The sequence below is a fragment of the Macaca mulatta genome, chromosome 1 (assembly GCF_049350105.2).
Source record: "Macaca mulatta isolate MMU2019108-1 chromosome 1, T2T-MMU8v2.0, whole genome shotgun sequence".
NCBI lineage: Eukaryota > Metazoa > Chordata > Mammalia > Primates > Cercopithecidae > Macaca > Macaca mulatta.
The window spans coordinates 229,669,664-229,678,174 of record NC_133406.1 but is presented as its reverse complement, the minus strand read 5'-3'; positions in this window follow the sequence as shown (position 1 = coordinate 229,678,174).

Here is an 8,511-nt window from a genome sequence, read left to right as displayed (position 1 = left end):
TTCCAGGAATGTGTCTAAGTTTCTGCTGGGGTGAGGGGATGGGGAATGGGGATTGGCTAGGTGGTGGTGGTGGTGTTTTCTTTTTTTTTTTTTTTTGTTGAGACGGAGTCTCGCTTTGTCACCCAGGCTGGAGTGCAGTGGCCAGATCTCAGCTCACTGCAAGCTCCGCCTCCCGGATTTACGCCATTCTCCTGCCTCAGCCTCCTGAGTGGCTGGGACTACAGGCGTGCACCACTAGGCCTGGCTAAGTTTTGTATTTTATTTTTTTAGACGGAGTCTTGCTCTGTTGCCCAGGCTGGAGTACAGTGGCACAATCTCGGCTCACTGCAAGCTCCGCCTCCCGGGTTCATGCCATTCTCCTGCCTCAGCCTCCCCAGTTGCTGGGACTACAGGTGCCCGCCACCACGCCCAGCTAATTTGTTGTATTTTTTTTTTTTTTTTTGAGACGGAGTCTCGTTCTGTCACCCAGGCTGGAGTGCAGTGGCCGGATCTCAGCTCACTGCAAGCTCCGCCTCCCGGGTTCACGCCATTCTCCTGCCTCAGCCTCCCGAGTAGCTGGGACTACAGGCGCCTGCCACCTCGCCCGGCTAAGTTTTTGTATTTTTAGTAGAGACGGGGTTTCACTGTGTTACCCAGGATGGTCTCGATCTCCTGACCTCATGATCCGCCCGTCTCGGCCTCCCAAAGTGCTGGGATTACAGGCTTGAGCCACCGCACCCGGCCATTTGTTGTATTTTTAATAGAGACGGGGTTTCACCGAGTTAGCCAGGATGGTCTCTATCTCCCGACCTTGTGATTCACCTGCCTCGGCCTCCCAAAGTGCTGGGACCACAGGCGTGAGCCACTGTGCCTGGCCTAAGTTTTGTATTTTTAGTACAGACAGGTTTCACCATGTTGGCCAGGCTGACCTTGAACTCCTGATCTCAAGTGATCTGCCCACCTTGGCCTCCCAAAGTGCTGGGATTACAGGCGTGAGCCACCACACCCCAACTTTCATGTTTTTATTTTTTGTAGAGAGGTCTTGCTGTTGAAATGGGAAGTTTTGCTGTTGCTCAGGCTGGCTAATTTCTTTCTTTCTTTTTTTTTTTTTTTTGAGACAGTTTTGCTCTGTTGCCCAGACTGGAAGGCAATGGCACGATCTTGGCTCACTGCAACCTCTGCCCCCCGGGTTTAAGCGATTCTCCTGCCTCAGCCTCCCAGGTAGCTGGGATTACAGGCAAGCACCACCATGCCTGGTTAATTTTGTATTTTTAGTAGAGATGGGGGTTTCTCCATGTTGGTCAGGCTGGTCTCGAACTTCCGCCCTCAGGTGATCTGCCTGCCTCAGCCTCCCAAAGTGCTGGGATTACAGGTGTGAGCCACCGTGCCCAACCTCAGGCTGGCTAATTTCTTAAACCCTGCTGGAAGGACCTGGTGCCACCAATTCCCGATTCCATTGCAGGCTTAGAAGTTGCTTTTGGCCAGGCTTGGTGGCTCATGCCAGTAATCTCAGCACTTTGGGAGGCCAAGGTACCCGGGTGGATCACGAGGTTGGGAGTTTGAGACCAGCCTGACCAACATGGTAAAATCCCGTCTCTACTAAAAATATAAAAATCATCTGGGTGTGGCAGCATGCACTTACAATCCCAGCTACTCGGGAGGCTGAGGCAGGAGAATTACTTGAGCCCGGGAGGCAGAGGTTGCCGTGATCCGAGATCGCACCACTGCACTCCAGCCTGGACGACAGAGTGAGACTCCATCTCAAAAAAAATAAATAAATAAGTTGCTTTCCAGTTATTTCACACCTGTTTATCTGTTCTTCCAGCTTCCAGAACTTTGAGGCTGCTGCTTCCTCTTCCACACTCTATCCTCATGGATTCATATCTTTTCTTTTTTTAATCCCCTTTGTTTTTGTTTTCGTTTTTTGTAGAGATCGGGGGGGGGGTGGTCTCCCTGTATTGCCCAGGCTGGTCTCGAACTCCTGAGCCAAAGCAATCCACCTGCCTCAGCCTCACAAAGTGCTGGGATTACAGGTATGAGCCATCAAACCTCCGCCTCCCAGGTTCAAGCAATTCTCCTGCCTCAGCCTCCCGAGTAGCTGGGATTACAGGCATGCGCCACCACGCCTGGCTAATTTTGTATTTTTAGTAGAGATAGGGTTTCTCCATGTTGGTCAGGCTGGTCTCGAACTCCCAACCTCAGGTGATCCGTCTGCCTCAGCCTCCCAAAGTGCTGGGATTATAGGCATAAGCCACCATGCCTAGCCTATTTTCTTTTAGAGACTGGGACTCTGGCTGGGTGTAGTGACTCCTGCCTGTAATCCCAGGAGGCTGGGAGGCTGAGGCAGGTGGGTTGCCTGAGACCAGGAGTTCAAGACCAGCCTGGGCAACATAGCAAGACCTTGCCTCTAAAAAAATTTTTTTTTTTTTTTAATTAGCCAGGCACGGTGGCATGCACCTTTAGTCCTAGCTACTTGGCAGGCTGAGGTGGGAGGATCGCTTGAACCCAGGAGGTCTCAAGCTTGCAGAGAGCCATGTTCATGCCATTGAACTCCAGCCTGGATGACAGAGTAAGATTTTGTCTCCAAAAATACATACATAGTAATAATAATAATGCTAGAAAATTTCCCAGAACTGAAGAATGTGATACTGATCGAAAGTGTGCCCCAAGTGCCCAGAAAAGGAGATAAAAATATTAATACACCTTTACATATATTTAAAAACACTGGAGAGAAGAATTATGTTCTACAAACAAAGAGAAAGAGAAAAATCAAGCAGCAAATCACATTCAAAAGATCAGAAAAAAGAATTATTTTGCAGTTCAACCTCATCTCTACTAAAAATACAAAAATTAGCCGGGCGTGGTGGTGCATGCCTGTAATCCCAGCTACCTGGAAGGCTGAGGCAGGAGAATCGCTTGAACCTGGGAGGCTGCAATGAGCCGAGATCGCGCCACTGCACTCCAGTCTGGGACAGAGTGAGCCTCCATCTCAAAAAAAAAAAAAAAAAAAAAAAAAAAAAGAGTCTCACTCTGTTTGCACTCCAGTCTGGGACAGAGTGAGCCTCCGTCTCAAAAAAAAAAAAAGAGTCTCGCTCTGTCCCAGGCTGGAGTGCAGTGGTATGATCTCAGCTCATTGCAGCGTCCACCTCCTGGGTTCAAGTGATTCTCCTGCCTCAGCCTCCCGGGTAACTGGGATTACAGGCATGTGTCAACATGCCCGGCTAATTTTTGTATTTTTAGTAGAGATGGGGTTTCACCATGTTGGCCAGGCTGGTCTTGAACTCCTGACCTTGTGATCTGCCAGCCTCAGCCTCCTAAAGTGCTGGGATTACAGGTGTAAGCCACTGTGCCCAGCCACGACTCTGTCTTAAAAAAAGAAAAGAAAAAGAAAGAAAGAAACTACACCTGTCTTGTGACTGCTCATTAATCTTACCAAGGTGGTGGTTCAGCCCCAGAACAGGGAAGAAAGTAGTTTTAGGGAGGAACTATTATTATTCTTGTTTCAAGTTGAACTCTAAATTCCTCCCCCGGTCAGCTGGGCCTGCACCCAGGAATGAGCAGGGTCAGCTTGGAGGTCAGGAACAGGATGGGGTCAGTTATGTCATAATTTTGCAAGGGCAGTTTCAATAGGAAGACATAAGGTCCAAGAGATGCCATTCACTAAGGGACTCCATTGGGGGCGGTGAGAAGGCTCTGGACAGCTTCTCCAGAAAGGGGACAATGACAGAGCACTGTTTGGGTGAGGGAGAAGGGACAAGATGGAGGCAGGTAAACAAGAAGGCACCGCCCTTGTTGCTTCTGGGTTCATCACCAACTTACTTGCACGGGAAAATGCAGCCCACGCCCGGGAAAATGCAGATCAACTGTGAGCAGGCGCCCCGGGACGTCAATCCGAAGAGATGGAAACTTACCCGGTCACACCTATGGAGATGCCTCTATCACGCCCTTATCCTGCCCACTGCCCTCCCCCTTCCAGTACCAATGCATAAAAGTCCCCTGCTGGTAAACGCCGGTGTGACTTCCTTGGCCCCCGCATTCGTGGACCGGAGAACCTCACCCGAGAGCGCCGGCGCGACTTCCCTGACCCCCCACACCTGAGGACCAGAGAACCTTGCCCGAGAGTGTGCGCATATTTGCAATAAAAGACTGCCACTTTCTTATGTACTTTGGCCTCATGTTTAATTACTTAGCTCTCCTAAATTAAGTTACATTAAATTAAATTAAGACAAGCACCTGTTGAGTCCCAGGAGCATTTAGAGAATTAGTGAACATTTTGGGGCTAAATGAGTGATAAATTTATTGAAGACTAAGTAACGAGAAACAAACAGAAAAAGAACCTCCAGGGAAAACAAGAAGCTGTGTAGGAGATAAAACGTTATCTTAAGGCCAGATGCAGTGGCTCACACCTGTAATCCCAGCACTTTGGCTTTTGTTTGTGGTTTTTTTTTTTTTTTTTTTTTTTTTGAGACGGAGTCTCGCTCTGTCACCCAGGCTGGAGTGCAGTGGCCGGATCTCAGCTCACTGCAAGCTCCGCCTCCCGGGTTCACGCCATTCTCCGGCCTCAGCCTCCCGAGTAGCTGGGACTACAGGCGCCCGCCACCTCGCCCGGCTAGTTTTTTTTTGTATTTCTTAATAGAGATGGGGTTTCACCGTGTTAGCCAGGATGGTCTCGATCTCCTGACCTAGTGATCCGCCCGTCTCGGCCTCCCAAAGTGCTGGGATTACAGGCTTGAGCCACCGCGCCCGGCCTGTGTTTTTTTTTTGAGACAGAGTTTTGCTCTTGTTGCCCAGGTTGGAGTGCAGTGGTGTGATCTCAGCTCACGGCAACCTCCGCCTCCTGGGTTCAAGTGATTCTCCTGCCTAAGCCTCCCTAGTAGCTGGGATTACAGTCATGCACCACCACACCTGGCTAATTTTGTATTTATAGTAGAGACGGGGTTTCTCCGTGTTGGTCAGGCTGGTCTCAAACTCTCAACACTGTGCCCGGCCTTAATCCTAGCACTTTGGGAGGCTGAGTCGGGTGGATCACTTGAGGTCAGGAGTTTGAGACCAGTATGGCTAATATGGTGAAACCTTGACTCTACTCAAAATACAAAAATTAGCTGGATGTAGAGGCACGTGCCTGTAATCCCAGCTACTCCGCCTCCTGGGTTCAAGCAATTCTCTTGCCTCAGCCTCCCGAGTAGCTGGGATTACAGGTGCCCGCCACCACACCTGGCTAATGTTTGTATTTTTAGCAGAGACCAGGTTTCACCATGTTGGCCAGGCTGGTCTTGAACTCCTGACCTCAGGTGATCTGCCCGCCTCAGCCTCCCAAAGTGTTGTGATTACAGTCGTGAGCCACCGTGCCCTGACTAGCTCAAGCAATTCTTAAAGAAAAGCCTGGTCGGGCACGGTGCTACCTGACTTTCAGTTACATGGAGGTAACTGCCAGAGTGCAGCCTGATCAATGCTAAATTATAACTCTATTTCCGTCCAGAGTTATTCTTTTATTTTCTTTTGCTTTTTCCTTTTATTTTCTTTTTTTTTTTTTTTTTTTTTTGAGACGGAGTCTCACGCTGTCGCCCAGGCTGGAGTGCAGTGGCGCGATCTCGGCTCACTGCAAGCTCCGCCTCCTGGGTTCACGCCATTCTCCTGCCTCAGCCTCCTGAATAGCTGGGACTACAGGCGCCCGCCACCGCGCCCGGCTAATTTTTTGTATTTTTAGTAGAGACGGGGTTTCACTGTGGTCTCGATCTCCTGACCTTGTGATCCGCCCGCCTCGGCCTCCCAAAGTGCTGGGATTACAGGCGTGAGCCACCGCGCCCGGCCTCCTTTTATTTTCTTTAACTGTTTTTTCATTATTATTATTATTATTTTTAAGACAGAATCTTGCTCTGTCGCCCAGGCTGGAGTGCAGTGGTGCGATCGATCTCGCCTCACTGTAACTGTAATCACCCAAGGGGTTCACCTTGTTGGCTGCCTAGACAGAGCTGATTCATCGAGACCTGGGAATCGCAATAGAGAAAGAGTAATTCACGCAGAGCTGGCTGTGCGGGAGACCAGAATTTTACTGCTACTCAAATCAGTCTCCCCGAGCATTTGGGGAGCAGAGTTTTTAAGGATAACTTGGTGGGTGGGGGAAGCCCGTGAGCCAGGAGTGCTGTTGGTCAGGGATGAAATCACAGGAAGTCGGATTCAGAGCTGTCTTCTTGCACTGAGTCCGTTCCTGGGTCAGAGTCACAGGATCAGATGAGCCAGTTTATCCATCTGGGTGGGGCCATGAAGTGCAGGGTCTGCAAAATATCTCAAGGACTGATTTTAGGAGCAGTTTAGGGAGGGTTGGAATCTTGTAGCCTCCAGCTGCATGACTCTAAACCATCATTTCTAATCTTGTGGCTAATGTTAATCCTACAATGACAATCTAGTCCCCAGGCAAGAACATCTGCTTTGAGAAAGGACTGTGACCGTCTTTGTTTAAACCATAAACTAAGTTTCTCCCAAAGTTAGTTCAGCCTACACCCAAGAATGAACAAGGACAGCTTGGCGGTTAGAAGCAAGATGGAGTTGGTTAAGATAGGTCTCCTTCACTGTCTCAGTCATAATTTGGCAAAGGTAGTTTCACAACCTCTGCTTCCTGGGTTTAGGTGATTCCCCAGCCTCAGTCTCCTGAGTAGCTGGCGATATCAACGCGCGCCACCACGCCCGGCTAATATTTGTATTTTTAGTAGAGACGAGGTTTTGCGACGTTGGCTTCCCAACGAGCCTGGCCTCAAGTGATCTGTGCACCTCGGCCTCCCAAAGTGCTGGGATTACAGGCATGAGCCACCAACCCCAGGCTGCGCTCATTGTTCATGAATTTGTAGAGCTTCATCTCCAGACTTCTCCTGATCCTTTCCTGGTGGTCACTGGGTGGGGTGAAAGTCCCAACCCTCCAGTCTTTAGGTCTTACCAACCCCACCCTGAAGCTCCCTGGGGGCTCTCCCCTAAATCACTGCGTTAGCATAAACTCGGGAGTTATCTGACGGAGCATATAAGGAATGACAAGACACTCCTACCCATCAGGAATTTCCAGAGGTGTTAGGGGCTCCGTGGCAGGAAGTGGGGACAAACACCAAATCGATTTCTTTTTCTGCTACAGAAGATAAACACCAAAATAATTAGCTCCAAGAGGGAAAGAGGCCGCGGGAGAAGGACTGTGATTTTTCTTCTGACAAGCCACAGGGACCCATGAATCCTTAAGCCGGGGGCCTGGCTCATTTTAATAAATCAAATTTTGAAAAGTCTAGATAGGATTGATGTTATTCCCCATGCCACACTGGGCCTGTTTGTGGCCCAAAAATTTCTGGGCCCAAAGATTCTGTGGCCCAAAGATTCTGGGGGACCCAGGTTGTGTCCTCATCGAGGCTGCTTGTTTCAGTAATTATCCTGGGCTGCATTGCACTCACCTGGTTGTGGGGCTCAGGCTTGCCCCCATCCCTGGCACATGCCCCTTCAAGGCGGGCAGGTGTGTGTATAGACTTGACTATAGGCTGGGGAGGCAGAGGATCCACGCTGCCAGCAACTTCATCTTCCTGCTGCTGCTTCTCAGATCTCCTACTTCCCAGATGGCCCCGGCTGTTTCTGCAACCTGGTCCACCCTCCCTCCTCTCTCCTCGCCCTGATAGGTGGTCCTGATGGGCCAGTGCAGAGCGCTGGCACTGGTTGAGTGCTGTGTCGCATGTGCTTCTCACCAAAGCTTCCTAACGGACGGTGTGCTCCCCCTCTGATATCGGGGTAATAGGCAGAGGGCCTGCATGGCTGCAGGTCACAGAGCTAAGGGAAGCAGAGTTGAGATCTGGACCGAGGTCTGATTCCAGAGCCCTTGGGGAAAGGCCCTCACGCCTAGGGGGTCATGGGATCCTCCCTCTAAGGGGGCAGCATTCCTGCCTGGATCTTGGCCAGGGAGTAGATGTCAGAGAGACCATCCATGCCAGGACATTCAGAGTGCCTGGCCTGAGATGCAGGAGGCCCTGGGGTGAGCAGAGTGGAGTGGCCTCAGACGGTGGCTGCTGATTGGCTGTGTGTCCTTAGGCACATCGCCTTGCCTCTCTGTGCAGCAGGAACAGTACCTTGCAGGCAGGTGGTTGTGAAGATTAGATGAAAGCGTGGATCCTCTGGCCTGCAGCCTGGCCTGTTAGGCTCCAGAAATAGCCCCTGCCAACCCACCTGACCGCCAGCTGCTCCTCTCGGGCCTTCCCTGGGACTGTGAAGGTCCCGGGGCAGACGCCAGCTCCCCAGACTGATTTGAAAAGTCAGGGTGGCCTGGAGAAGTTAGCCTGAGGTCAGATCTGCTGACGGGCCAAAGATCTGAAGGTGCTCAGTCTGGTGAGCTCACAGGGGTGGGGAGTGGGGGGCGGGTGGAGCCTGGAGGGCTGTGACTGGCCTGAGGCCAGAGTTTATGGCGAAATTGAATCCCCCTTATTCTGATGTCCCGGAGAACATTCCCGGGTGAGTCAGGGCTCTGAGGTGGCTGCCTCAGCTGGGAGTGGGGCCTCCCACCCTGATTCATCC